We start from the raw sequence: 15,203 nt of genomic DNA, 5'->3' as shown, positions 1-15,203 counted from the left end.
AGCCATGTCAGGTTTGTCAGGATGACCCCTCCCCAACAATCTCACCTGCTGATAATCATGGACAGAGGGCAGATTGTGGGGCTCAGAATTCAGCTTTTTGGCAGAATGCATTTAAATCGTACACATACTAATCCCCTTGGGTCTCCATTGTAACCATCCACTGCTCAGCTGTACTAAATTGGTCAACAAAATTAAATATTAACTTTTATATGAATTTCACGATCACCACTTAGCAGTTTTACTGACATTGAACAACTAGTAGGGTAACTTGGTAAGTGACCCTCTTCAGCCATGGATCAGGTTCAAAATTAAGGGGAAATGCCATATATATATATATATATATATATATATATATATATATATATGGGTAGGTCAGAATAATCATTCAAACAGCATGTCTTTGGATGAAGCTAGAAAATCCAGGCAGAAGACGAGAGGTATCACTAGGCTATAATGAGTTAGAAATCGACCACAATTATTTAATAACTCTTAATTATTGTTATTTTAATGTACCTCTCCAATGTGTATTTTACTTGGTTCCTACCTGTTTAGCTCTTCGTGTTTTGCCCATTATTTAACTCAATTTTCCAATGCTTGGTGTTATCTAACTCATGCCTCTTGATGTGTTCACCCATGGGAAAGGGACTGTAGCCTCAGGCATGGTGAAAGCCACATCTCACATGTTGTGTATTTTTTTCCTTGTTTGCTTTTGGTTTTATTACAGATGCTTACATGTGTGAGTGAGTGTGTGTGTGTGTGTGTGTGTGTGTGTGTGTGTGTGTGTGTGTGTGTGTGGTGTGTGAGAGAGAGAGTTCAAGTGTGTGAGTGATCGTTGGGTGTATGTGAGTGAGTGACTGAGTGAGAGAGGGAGTGAGGGAGTGAGTGAGAGAGTGTGTATACCAGAGTGTGAAAGAGGGCGTGAGTGAGTCACCATTTCAGTATGCAACTGAATGTACGAGAGGGTGAGTGAGTGAGACCTGAGTGTGAGACAGTATGCAAATGTGTGAGTGATTGGTTCATAGGTGTGTACTAGGCTAATGGCCCTGGAGTCTTTACAAGCCTAGCCCATAGAAGTGTCCTGGCATTGTGCCGTCCGACGTTAGTTCCCAGTGACTCTATCAAGTAGAGCCACTGGAGTGATCCCCGGGTGAACTTTCTATTACCAATCCACTCATCAAGATTTCTCTAGAAGAGGGTCAGCAAGGTGCTCTTCTTGACATGTATGGGAAGTCTATTCCAGAGCATGGCCAGTCTCCAGGTGAGGAACCTATCCCTTCAGCATGTTCTGTTGATTCTGGTAATGAGGCTGAGGTCTCTGGAGCATGTGGTGTGGAGGGCTTGGGATTTCTTTAGATGTAGCAGTTCTAACAGAGCTGGGTCAGACATGGCTTTATAAGTCAAACAGAGATCACCTCTAAGTAGGCAATATGAGACATAGAGAATAGCTAGAGTATTTTGAGTCTGTCCATGTAGGACATGTGTTTAATGCCTAGGATCCTCTTCGTGAGGTACTTCTGTGGCCTCTCCAGCTGTTGCAGGTGTCTAGTGAGGTACATGCCAAATGGCGGATTATACTCAATGACTGGTCTAATGAGGGAAGAGTAGAGTGAGACGATGACCTCTTTCTTCCTGGATGCAAAACCTTTGGTAATGAGATGTGCCACACAGAAGGACTTTCTGACCACAGTGGCAATGTGGTGGTTGAAGGAGTGGTTGCTGTCAACCTGTGTCCCCAGATCTCTTATAACACCTTCAGTGTTCAGTGGTCTTCCATTGATGTGGTAATTAGTGGGAACTGAGTTTTTACCAAAGGGGATGATGACGCATTTTTTGGTGTTAAGCTTAAGGCCATGGTTTCGACACCAGTCATTGGTCTCAGTGAGGCCTTTCTGTAGGATGTCTGCAACACTTGGGGAGTTAATAATGGCTCCCAGCTTGCAGTCATCTGTGAACTTGGTCAGCCAGAGTCCCTTTGTGTTGGCCTGGACTTCTGAGAAGTAGTTGCCAAACTGGAGAGGGCCCAGGAATGATCCCTGTGGAACTCCATTCGTGACTGGTCGGCAGTCTGACTTGGAGTGCGCTACTTTGACATTGTGTGTTCTACCTGTGAGCCAATTTGCAACCCACCTAGTGATATAGGGATTGATGCCTAGTTTGGTGAGTTTATCAATAATTCCCTAGTGAGGAATGGTATCAAAGGCCTTGGGCAGATCAAGGTAGGCTGTATGCACTGCCTTACCTGCATCCACAGGCCTGGTGACTGACTCAAAGAAGTCAACCAGGTTGAGCAGGCATGATCTCCCTTTTACAAAGCCAAATTGCATGGGGTCTAGAGTTTGGAGATTTCCTATATCTTTGTTAACAGGCCCATGATGATGCGCTCCATAGCTTTACATATCAAACTGAAGGAGAGAGTATGTGTGACTGAGAGTGAAAGACTGTGTGAGTGAGTTAGTGAGTAACTGAGTGAGAGTGTACTACTGTATGTGTGAGTGAGTATGTGAATGAATGTGTGAATGAGTGAGTGAATGAGTGATTGAGTGAGTGAGTGAGTGAGTGAGTGAGCAAGCGAGCGAGTGATTGAGCTGTGATCAAGATGCTAAGAATTAGTGTACTTTGTTTGGAGAGTATGTTAAGCAAGGTGTTTGGCAGATCATTGTTTATCCAAATGAGTCTCATTTCAGTGAAACTCATCTGGACCAACTTGATACTGCAAACTCAATGAATATGTTTGTTATGTGAGACAAAAGACCTCTATACCTCCTATTTAGGGTCTACACTCTATATCCTCTTAACCAGTGTTACTAATTCTGAGGTTGAAACACTAAATGGCAAGTTATAAAAACTTTCAGCACATATCAGTTCACTGCCCTGTACTTGCCAAATAGGGTTTTACTGAAAAGAAACCCAGACGAGCTATCAAATAAATGCCTGTTGGACTTGAAGTGAAAGGAAAGAAGATACCCAAATGTTATATATTAAAATATTCTGATTAAAATGATGTGGTTGCAGGTTTATATACTATTTACTGGTGGAGATGGCACTGGTGCTTTAAACTGGTAACTCAGAATACTGTCCTGGATGTACTTCTTCTTCTTTCGGCTTTTCCCGGTTAGGGGTGGCCACAGTGGATCACCTGTCCACTCATGAGTGGCAGTGGAGTTTTACGGTGCCGATGTGTCAGCCCGGCACCCAACCTTCCACGGAAGGCATATGCATGCACACATTCATGCCTAGGGCCAATTGGAGTGTCCTATCCACCTACAGCATGTCTTTGGGATGTGGGAGGAAACCAGAACACCCAGAGGAAACCGACGTGACCACAGGGAGGACAAGCAGACTCCGCACAGGAGGCACCTCAGCCGAGAATCAAACCGGGGACCCTCTTGCTGTGAGGTAGCAATGCTAACCGCTGCACCATCGTGGCTGCCCACTGTCCTGGATGTACTACTTTGTTTAAATCATCTTAACTGACATCTTAAAAACAAACACAGCTTGCATTTACAAATATGGATGCAATCCAGTCTTACATAGTAATAAAAACAAACGTTATGTAAAGTAAAATTATGACTGGTACATTGTCATTATGCCTTCATACAACATCCTTCGGCATAACATACAAAAATATTCTTCTCAGTAGTGTGATTGTCTTGTCTTTCTGCTGCTCTCCACTGATTATCATCTCTCTTCCCATAGTCATCCAGTTTGCTAATTTAGAGGTGAGTTCTTGGCTAATCAAGGAGTGGCTGTCACAATGTAGACAGGCGGATTACAGCCTTACCTACTTATGCTGATTCAAGGTTTACTCTGGGCATCTGGATACTGTAAGCTGAATTTCCATACTTCTGTAGAAATGTGCCTATCTTGGAACAACACTTTGCAGGAGTAGGCAGTGGTACATTATGAAGCCACACTCAAGCTCTGCTGCAGCATGTCGCCTTATCTACTGTGCCACACCCATTCAAGTCTAGTATGTACTCTACCATACCTAAGTGTATACACCACAAACATGGTTCATACACTGCTCCTTAGCATGTGGCCCACATCCCTCCCTGGAAACAGGTGATCAGGCAGTTATACTTCAAAACATCTAAAACCCATAACATCTAAATTCATAACATCAAGACCATAACATCTAAAATTCATAACATCTAAAACTCATAATATCGAATGTCATAATATCTAAAATGTATAATATGTAATAGTGTATCATCAAACGTGTAAATGTTATAGTTTATTCTGTTTATCTTGTGGTATCACTATGAGATGTTGCAGTTTTTATTTCTATAGTTATTATTTATATGGTGTAGGAATTTATACTATTTATATACTGTTAATTTTGCCACTGTGTGTGTGCTTTTTAGGCCATACAGGTAAGTGATACAGACATTGGGCCAGATTTACAAAGGCTTGGACGGAGTCTAAGAGTAGTGTAAGATGGCAGACAGCCAATATGTCTGCCGAGCGATGCAGGAATAGCCGGCAGGGGCGTGCATGAGAGCTTCTAAAGCTACTCTTGCACGAACAGTGTTATGGTATGCAAATTACCTCATTTGCTGCTGAAAGCGGTCCAGGAAACACTAACCTGTCCATGTAAGAGTAGTGTTATTTGCAGAAATGTACTCCATTGGTAATGGAGTACCGTTCTGCAAATAGCTAAACGGAGCTGTGACAGCTCCAAATAAAGGATGCATCTAGTTGAGGAAGCATGCCAATGGCCAAATATAAGGCCATTGGCATTTGCAAATGTTGTAAATCCTTAAAATCCAATTTTTTCCCCAATCGCCGATGTTTAAGCATAGCGCAGTGCCGCGCAAACGTGCGGTGCTTTAAATAAAATGAAAAAAATTGAAAAATAGGCAAAAATGGACATTTTCACTAAAAAGCTTGTTCTGCCATGCAGGTGAATGGCAAGCTGCAGACAACATGGCTACTGAGTAGTGGTTGCTAAGGGGGGGAAGCTCAGTGTGAGAGATGTAACCATGCATTAGTAGGCAATTCTATGCAAATGAGGATAAGGATAGTGAATCCCAATTTTTCCCAGCATGTGAGCCATATCCCTAGAGTGTAAGTGTAGGAGTAGGGGAGTAGTAGAGTAGAAGATAGGTGACATCATGTGCGGGTATGTCTGTAAGATTGTAAGCTTATTGGAGCAAAGTGGCTTGTGTTTGCCCTGAGTTGCTCAGGATTGCAAGAGGCATGTCTACAGTTGTCCTAGCTGAAAACGAGAAACCAAAGGCATACACCGTGGATATTTCTGAAATTTCTTGCAAACATGCTTACACCATGTGTGCGTGTATGCTTGTTTGCGCGTCACTGCCCCTTGTGGAAACAGAAAGGGGAAAAGGAAGGAAAAGAAGTAGTAGGAAGTTAATCAAGGAGAACTGACAGAGCTGCCAGGTAAAACATATCAGAATCAGCCAATTACAGAGGCAGTAGACTAGCCCAGCCCACCCCAGCACTTTAACCTCTGCCAACAGCAGTCTACCCTGTTTTTTCCCAAGAACTCTGCAACACTGCAGTATGCAAAGAGTGAGAACTTAAAAAGCTTAAGTCAGACAAAATGTTAGGGATTGCTATTGCTATCATAAACCAACATGTGCAAGATGCTGAGGGTGTTGATGTTATGAATGCTGCTGAGCAACCCACAGTGAGGAAACCGAGAAGAGTGTACAGACCCAGGGTAACCTACCAGGGCTACATGAGCTGGAGATAGTGGAGCGCTATAGAGTGGACAGAGACCTTCTGCAGCATATTGTTGAGCTATGCCGGCCACGCCTCACACACAGAACAAACAGAGGGGAACCCATCCCAGTGGATACCAAGGTATGTGTTGGCCTATGAATACTAGCTACAGGTACCTTCCAGAGACCAACTGGTGATATGATGGGGGTTTCACAGGCATCAGCATCCAGGGTACTGCACCAGTTCCTGGATGCCATGTCAGCACATGTCGGTGAGCACGTATATTTCCCCAATTCCCGTGAGGCATTGGCCAGCAATATGTGTCTTTTCCACCAAATAACAGAATACCCTGAGGTAGAGGGTGCAATAGACTGCATGCACATACACATCAAAGCACCAGCCGGTGAGTGGGGTAGGGTCTACATCAACCGCAAGGGCTTCCCCTCCATCAACTGCCAGGTCATGTGTGATGCCCAGGGCATAATAATGAATGTGTGTGCTGGCTGCCCTGGAAGCTATCACAAATCCCACATCTGGCATCTGATGCAGCTGTACCAGAGATTTGCCAGTGGGGACATCCCTGATGGTCACCTAGTGGGGGATGCTGGATACGCACTGGAGCTGTGGCTGATAACACCCATCAGAAATGCACACACACCTGAACAAGAACTCCATAATGAGGCACATGCACAAACAAGAAACATTATTGAGCATGTGTTTGGGATGCTCAAGTCACGGTTCTGGTGCCTGGACACATCTGGTTGAGCCTTGCAGTACTCACCAACTACATGTACCCAAATTGTCATGGTATGTGCCATGCTACACAATATGATCTTGCGAAAATAGCTGCAGCAGGAACAGCATGGGGCAGGGCCAAACAGCCCCCCACCATTGCCAAGGCCAGCACAGGCACAGCGTCACTCGGAGGAGGAAAAACCTGAGCCTGCCCCAGTAGGCAGAAGGAGGTGTGCCCAGTATGCCTTGGCCTTGGCAAAGAGGCAACGCATAGCACATACACTGATGCAGTAGGAACTCTGGAAATGACACCTCTCTCTGACCTGCACATACAATAAAAGGGATGCCTAACTTGACACTACCTGTTTTCAAACATGTATAGGGAGTGTCCTATGTGCATCCGACATATGCAGCCCTGCAGCACCACCTGAGGCATAATTGCCCTATTTTAAGCAATATAAAGCAGTGCTAAGCACATTTTACCACTATTTAGCATATTTAAACACAATTGCGTGGAGCTGCGCACCACGCTAACTAGCGCAACGTCGGGCAATGTTGGACAATGTTGGGCAAAGTTGAGCAAAGTCAGGTAAACATGCTCACACCTGCTTTACTGTTCCTTAAGCAGTTTGGTCTGCCCAGCAGGAAAATAAAAAGCAGTGACAGGGCTCGAACTCAGGATACTGTGCACTATAGTCACAGTACTGAACCACTAAGCCATGACAGCATTTCAGTGGCACAGACACAGCAGGACAATTGTAGACTAATGCAAACACAAACAAATGCTGTATTGTGCCCTCTGAAGAGGCATATGAGTAACTTCCCCCCAGGCCTATGCAGACAGATAACAGCAGGCCAGGCAGTGTGATGTGGGTTGGGTAGGCTATGAAGTCACAAACTAATATACGTGAAATTGGAAGCTAAGATCTGTAGTGCAGTAGTATGCCTCAAGCCAGTACGATAGGCAACAGTACAGACTGAAATGGAGTACCTGACATAGCAGTGCAGGCCTAGCAAATGTGTATAAGTGTCAGGTGAACCCCTCATCCTATGTACACCCACAGTAACAATTAGGTGCACCCCCCCCCCGGTTAGAAGTGTACAGATAATAGCTGTCCCCCCTGTATGTAGAAATGTTGATAAGTCTATGCAAAGTGATTCATGGAAGCCCTGCAGGCACAGCATGCTTCCTGTCAATGTACAACACAAAGGTGAGCCCTGAAGTAAAAAACAACTTGATTTTTCACACACATATACTATATATGTCCATACTGGGCATGCTCACACATTTAAACAAATGTAGCAAATTTCAGTCAGCAACATACTGAAAGGTCATACTGGGAGTGCTCACACACTTAAATAAATGAAGCAAATGTCAGTCAACAACATACTGAAAGGTCATACTGGGCATGCTCACACACTTAGGACATGTCTGAGTACAGCAGTGGGCCACACATATCTGGCAGTTGCAGTTCTTACCCCAGAAACTTGTCACTATTCACCAATCCTGCCTTGCACACACAGTTATATGAAATCAGATCCATATAATATATTGGACTCCTGTCATAATCAAACTATGTACTACAAGTACTGAAGTTGTTCAAAGAAAGTGAAAATTCAAAGAAGATCAATAAATCTCCAATCAGTATCATCAATAAACAATGAGCACTCCTAACATTATCCAATCCATGTTCTGGCAAAAATATTGTCAAAGAGTCCATAGGGAACCATAAATCTTCCTTTTGCTATATCATAAATATCAATGTAAACTCATATATATTCTGAGTCAGTGCAAACTGTAAATGAATACATGTACATGACTGACATTGCCAACACCTTGTCAGACAGGTTTATACATATTTACCCCCCTCTCACTGACAAAAGGGCCCATTATTATACCTGGAGATTGTGAAAACCCAGAAATCACATATACAATGGTTAAACAGCTCTTTCCAAACCTAAAAACACGGCGTCTATGGGATGACTTGGTTTCCTTAGCTGTGTCATATGTGAACTCCAAAACAAAGAGACCCTGCACCTGAACAGTTTGTTGAGACTCACCCTCTGTACAGGATATGAAACTGTTGAATGGGTTACAGCAACATTTGGCACACTCCACAAGTGTTGTTGCACAACAGACCATGGAAACTATTGTCTTATAAGCCTACTAAGCCTGATCTGCAAGGCCATGGAGTCCATTGTGATGGAACTCATAAACAGAGCTATTGGGAGCCTACAAACTCCCAACCCTACCCATTTTGGTTTGGTGAGGGACAGATCATGGTTCCCAAACCTACTAGACTGTTTTCAAGGCAGTCACCCAGGACATACATCAATGAAATGAGCTACACACGTCCCACATAGACCTTGAAAAGCCCTCTTCCAACATCCTAGACACATGTCGTATCCACAAAATCAATAACCTGTGCATAAATATGTATGTCATCTGATGGATTGCCAGCCAACTGGGGCACAGATAGATCCCACAAGGTAAGAATTGTGGTCTCCTGTTCAAGCTGGTAACAAATATTGTCCCCCATGGCTCAGTCCTGGGACCCCTCCTGTCTGCTGTATACCTTTCAGAAATACAGTCAAACATACGAGGGCTATGTTTAGCAAAGTTTGTGGATGACTGCAAAAAAGTTGTCATAATCGATGTCTGCGACAACAGAGACATCCTTAAAAAGGGTCTCAGTCAGACAGATGTGGTGTCAAAATTATGGCCTTGAGCTAGTCATACAAATACCACATAGGTGCCAACACCCTAAATATGGAGGTGATAATAAGGGATCTAGGGACACATGTGGATAGTCATCTCTACTTCCAGAAACACATTCACAAAGTGGTTAGAAAATCATGCTATGTGCTCCCACAAACTGCCAAGGTCTTTGCATGTAGGTAAAAGGAGGTTCCCTTTACTCATCAGTCATCAGACACATCAGAGAGTACCACAATACACTTGTGATGAATCTGACTAGGCACCTTCAGCAGCTGGAAAGACCACTGAAGTACCTCAACAAGAGGATTACTGGCCTCAAACAGTTGCCCCATGCAACAAGACTGAATTTAACTCAATCTGTACTCTGTTGGATACTGTCTACTCAGGAGATTTCTGCCCAACAGACAGGTCCATGTCCAATGCAGAACTGATGTACATGCGCTATTTGAAGTAAACTCAAGCTCACTGTACCACATGCTCTAGGGATATTATCATCACACCATTAAATAGAACATGTTGGAGGGATACATTACTAACTCACAGACTTCCCTTGCTTTGGAACAGGCTCCCAACCGACATTAAGCTAAGTCCCTCACTGACACTCTTCCAGAGGAGCCTTGATGATTGTATGTGAAACTGAACTGTCACACCATGGATAACTTCATTAGCTCTACTACACAGAGGCCTAGGTAACTAACTCCATGGGTGGTGATAGCTGCACACTCTGGCCATACTAATATATGCCTTCAGGCAGATAGCCTATTACCTACCTATGTACCTATATATATATATATATATATATATATATATATATATATATATATATATACATATATATATATATATATATATATATGTAGGGGGAACACAGTATAATAAGCCAAAGATGGATGGGCAGAGATGTGTGTAAGAGGGGGACCATGACAGGGAGCCATCCAGGACTGTCCCACCCAGCACACATCCCAGTGGCACAAAAGACATAAGGTGCACATCTCTCCCACTGTACATAACAGCCACCAGTATCTGTAAGCATTACAGTGTATGTGGTCCATGTGCCTGCTGTACAACATGACTGTATAATGAAGTACACATCTACTATCTGTAGACATATACCTGTCACATAGGTGTGTAGGTATGTAGTAGACTATCTCCACAAAGGCATATATCAGCCTACGCAAGTTGTGCAGCTTTCACCACACCATCGGGTAGTCTCCCAAGGCCTAGTTCTATTAGTTAGTACCCTAAGCCCCTTTCTAGTAGGGCTGCTGATGTGATGCCTGGCATGAATTGTCTGTTTCCCATCCACTCATCAAGGTTCCAATTGAAGAGTGTCAGCAAGGGGTTCTGTCTGATGTACATTGGGACTCTGTTACACAGTAAGGCAAGTGTCTGGAATAGTACTCTATCTCACCAGCATGTTGTATTCATCGTTGTGATGAGGTTCATATCCCTGGAATGTGTAGGGCAACTCAATGTTGTTATCTATAGATGGAGCATAGGTTCGTAGTTCATAGGTAGGTACTAGGCTATCTGCCCGAGGGCATTTATAAACCTAGCCAGAGTGTGTTGGCTTTCGCCACCCCACTGATTAATTAACTGAGCCTCTGTCAAGTAGAGCCAATGAAGTGATCCCAGGGGTGTACTTTCTGTTACCCATCCACTTGTCAAGGCTTCTCTTGAAGAGTGTTAGTGAGGGGCTCTGCCTAATGTAGTTAGGAATTTTGTTCCAAAGCATGTGGAATCTCTGTGACAGGAATCTATTCCTCCAGCATGTTCTATTTATTGTTGTGGCAAGGTTTAGCTCACTAGAGCGCGTGGCTTGCAGTGACTTGGATTTCTTTAGGTGGAGGATGTCCATAAATTCTGAGTCGGACATGGCTTTGTAAGTCAGGCAGAGATCACCTCTGAGTAAGCAATATGCCACTGAGTACAGCTGGAGTTTTTTCAGTCGGGCTGTATAGCACATATGTTTGAGGCCAGTAATCCTCTTGGTGAGGTGCTTTTGTGGTCTTTCAAGCTTTTGGAAGTATCTTGTGAGGTACATCCCAAATGGGGCATTGTACTCTATGATGAATCTGATGAGTGAAGAGTAGAGGGGCACTATAACCTCTTTATTTCTAGATGCAAACCCCTTAGTAATTAGATGGGCCACATAGAAGGATTTCCTAACTACTTTGGCAATATGATTGTCAAAGGAGAGATTACTATCTACCTGGGTCCCCAGATCTCTCATTACCTCTTCTGTATTAAGGGGGCTGCCACCTATGTGGTAATTTGTGGGTGTTTTGTTTTTCCCAAACGGAATGACTATGCATTTTTTGGCATTCAACTTGAGGCCATGACTTTGACACCAGGTGTCTGTCTCAGTAAGGCCTTTTTGGAGGATGTCTGTGTCAGCCAGAGTCAATTATGGCTCCCAGTCTGCAGTCATCGGTGAACTTGGTTAGCCATAGTCCTCCTGTGTTTGCCTGTACTTCTGAGAAATATATGACGAACAGTAGGGGTCCCAGAACTGAGCCTTGCGGGACACCACTTGTGACTGGTTTAGAGTCAGACCTGGAGCCCGCTATTCTTACCGTGTGAGTTCTGTTTGTAAACCAGTTGACAACCCATCTTGTGATGTAGGGGTTTATGTTCAGGCTGTTGAGTTTTTCTATAATACTCGAGTGAGGAATGGTGTTGAATGCCTTGGTGAGATCAAGGTAGGTTGTGTGTACCACCGTTCCCTCGTCTATGGCCTTCGTAACTGTCTCAAAGAAGTCAACCAGGTTTAGTAGGCATGACATGCCCTTAACAAAGCCGAACTGGGTCGGGTCAAGTGTTTGAAGGTTCCCAATGTCTTTGTTAATGAGTTCCATGATGATGCACTCCATAGCCTTGCAGACCAGGCTAGTCAGGCTTATGGGGCTACAGTTACCAGGGTCAGTTGTGGCCCCTCCTTTGTGGAGCAGAATAACCATTGCTGTGTGCCATTCTATGGGCACGAAGCCTGTGGAGAGGCTGAGGTTGAACAGTGTGTTTAGGTGGGGGGTTAGTTCGTTCTGTAATTCATGCAAGACGCAGCCTGGGACACCATCTGGCCCCATTGATGCTGTGTTTTTGGCTTTTGAAAGGGCTGTTTTCGCCTGTGCTTCTGTGATGTCCGGGACACTACACTTTTCCGGTATTGTTGTGGGCCCTTTTGAAGGTGAGAGGGAGGTGAAGTTTGCACTGAATCTATCTGCCAGTATGTTGGCAATATCAGTAGGTTCAGTATATTTTGTGATATTTTGCACTATCTCAGAGCATATCTTCGAGTTGCCACTTAGATTGTTGACATAGCTAAAGAAGGCTTTGCGGTTATCTTTTAAATCCTTGGCTATTTTTCTTTCGAAGTTAGCACTGGATAATTTCATGAGGGACCTTAGTTTCTTACTGATACTGATCAGGGATGTCTCTCCTTCTTGGGATTTGCTTTTTTTCTGAACTAGTTTCCTCCTTTTGTTGTATAACCTGCTTATGGCAGGGGTCCACCAGACTGGTTTCCTTCTCTTAGGGAAGTGAGTCTTGCTTTTGCTAGGGATGGCACAATCCATGCAACCTTGTAGGTGCTCATAGAGTGCAATTGTAAAGGATTCTGCATCTTGGGCAGTGTTATCCTTTAGCGTGGGGGCTGTGAAACTTACTACCTCTGCCTTAAGTAAGGTAAAGTTTGCTTTAGAAAAGTTTTTCACTGTGGTTTCCTTGCTTGGGGGTGGTAGTGGGGTGTGGACATCCAGGGTGATTAGTTTATGGTCTGATCTAACCAGTGATGGGTTGTCCTCTGGTACAGAGTACCTGTCGCCTATGTTGGTGATGACCAGGTACAATATGTTGTGGCCTCTGGCAGGAGAGTTTACCAGCTGATCCAGGGCATTTGAGTTGATGAATTCTAGGAAGCGCTGAGCCTGGGAGTTTGTACTCAAGTAGTTTTTCCTGTTAATGGTAGGGTAATTGAAATCTCCCAAGATCAGGGTATTCGGTAGGACCTTCATGTTTTCCAGTTTCTCCAGAAAGGTGGAGTGGTGGTCCTGGGTCATGGATGGTGATCTGTAGCAAGCCACAATTTGCATTGCAGATTTGCCCCATGTTAAGCTGCACATGGATGATCTCAGAGGTATCATGCTGCACCACTAACCTGGAGGTGTGGGTATCCTTGATGAATATGGATACACCCCCTCCTTTTGTGTTTTGGTCCGTGTTCTGTGGCCGAAATGTGTGGTATGAGTTGTAGCCAAGTAGTGCTGGAGTGCTCTCTGGAGCTTTGAGCCAGGTTTCAGTTACTGCACAGATGTCAACGTTATTCATACTTAGGAGTGCTTCAAGCACATGCATTTTGAGATTTAAACTCCTGGCATTGAGTAGCATAACCCTCAATTTTTTACTTGTGCTGTTTACGGAGCTGGGTTTGAATTTTGAGCCTTGCCTAAAAAAGGCACTATGGGGGCAGCAAGAGCCTTGGCCAGTATTCGAAAGCCAAGGGGTGACAGGTGCAAGCTGTCTGTTGTGAGGCAATGTGGCTTGTCGAGCATGTCATCCCAGGCTGACAGACACTGGATCCCCTGTGAATGACACCAGAAGCTTAGCCAATTGTTGAAATGAATCATTTTTTCTTTATACTGAGGTATCATTCTTGGTGAGGGCAGGATGCTACTCAGGGTCAGGGTCATACCCGCCTGGACTACATGATCAGAGAGCTCTTCCATGTCTCTTTTCATGTAGTCCAGGGAGGTACGGCTCAGGTCATTCACACCAACATGAACAATGACAGAGTCATATTTATATTTGCTTTGGAGTGACCTGAGTGCTTGTGTTATGTGGCGGATTCTGGCTCCCGACAGGCAGCTAACAGTAACCTTCTCCTTGTCCAGCCTAGTGAGTGGGGCATCAGTGTACCTGACTATTGAGTCACCTATTACTAATGTGTTAGGCATATTCAACAGTTATGTGTTGGACATGGCTCTGTATTTTAGGCAGAGTGTGCCTCTGAGTAGGCGGTACGCAACGAAGAACAGATTTAGTTTTACCAGTTGTGTTGCATAACACAACTGCTTGAGGTCAGTAATCCTCTTGGCGAGGTACCTATGTGATCTCTACAGCTGCTGGATATGCTAAGTCGAGTACATCCAAAATGGTGCACTGTACTCAATCATGGGTCTGATGACATAAGAGTAGAGTGCCAACACTACCTCTTTGGATCCTGATGCAAACCCTTTGTTGATTAGGTGGGCCACATAGGATCTCCCGATCACTTTGGCAACATGGTTGCCAAAGAAAGGATGACTATCTACTTGTGCCCCCAGATCCCTTATCACCTTGTCATTTTTAAGGGGGTAACACCTATGTGGTAGTTTGTGGGTATTTTGCTGTCAACAAAGAGGATCACTATGCATTCCTCCACATTGAGCTTGAGGCCATGAGTCTGACACCACACATCTGTCTCATAGAGCCCCTTCTGGAGAATATGTCTGTCTTCCGGGGAATCTATTATGGCAAACACTTTACAGTTCCCAGCAAACTTAATCAACCACAACCCTCCCATGTTGGCATGTACATTTGACAAGTCTATACCAAACAGGAGGGACCCCAGGACTGAACCCTGGGGGACACCAGTTGTTACCAGTGTAGAGTCTGACATGTAGCCAGCAACTCTTAATGTGTGGGATCTATCTGTGAGCCAGTTTACAATCCATCTTGTGATGTATGGATTCATGGCCAGGTTGGTGAGTTCATCTATGATACCCGACTGGGGAATGGTGTCAGAGGCCTTAGCAAGGTATAGGTAGGCTGTGTTGAGCTCATTTCAATCATCTGTAGCCTGAGTAACTGTCAAAGAAATCCTCCCAGTCCAGGAGGTGTGGTCTGCATTTGACAAAGCCAAACTGGATGTGTTCAACTGGGTGAAGGTTCCCAATCTCTGTATTGTTGACTTCCATTATGATTGGCTCCATTGCCTTGCAGAACACACTCATCAGGCTCATAGAGCATGAATGCCAAGGAGTTTCTGTGGCCCCACCCCTGTTGAGTGTGAAGAACATTGCTGTGC

The 15,203-nt window shown here is 44.3% G+C and overlaps 1 protein-coding gene across 1 annotated transcript in view; it reads right to left on the bottom strand.

Moving 5' to 3' along the window:
* The window catches only part of LOC122790852 (protein-glutamine gamma-glutamyltransferase K-like), a 346,859-nt gene that overhangs the window by 188,435 nt on the left and 143,221 nt on the right, over positions 1-15,203 (bottom strand). The gene's annotated exons all lie outside the window — the stretch shown is intronic.

This window comes from Protopterus annectens, chromosome 16.part0 (assembly GCF_019279795.1).
Source record: "Protopterus annectens isolate FY-2018-M chromosome 16.part0, PAN1.0, whole genome shotgun sequence".
NCBI classification, from domain to species: Eukaryota; Metazoa; Chordata; order Ceratodontiformes; family Protopteridae; genus Protopterus; species Protopterus annectens.
This window is presented reverse-complemented; position numbering and strand designations above follow the sequence as displayed.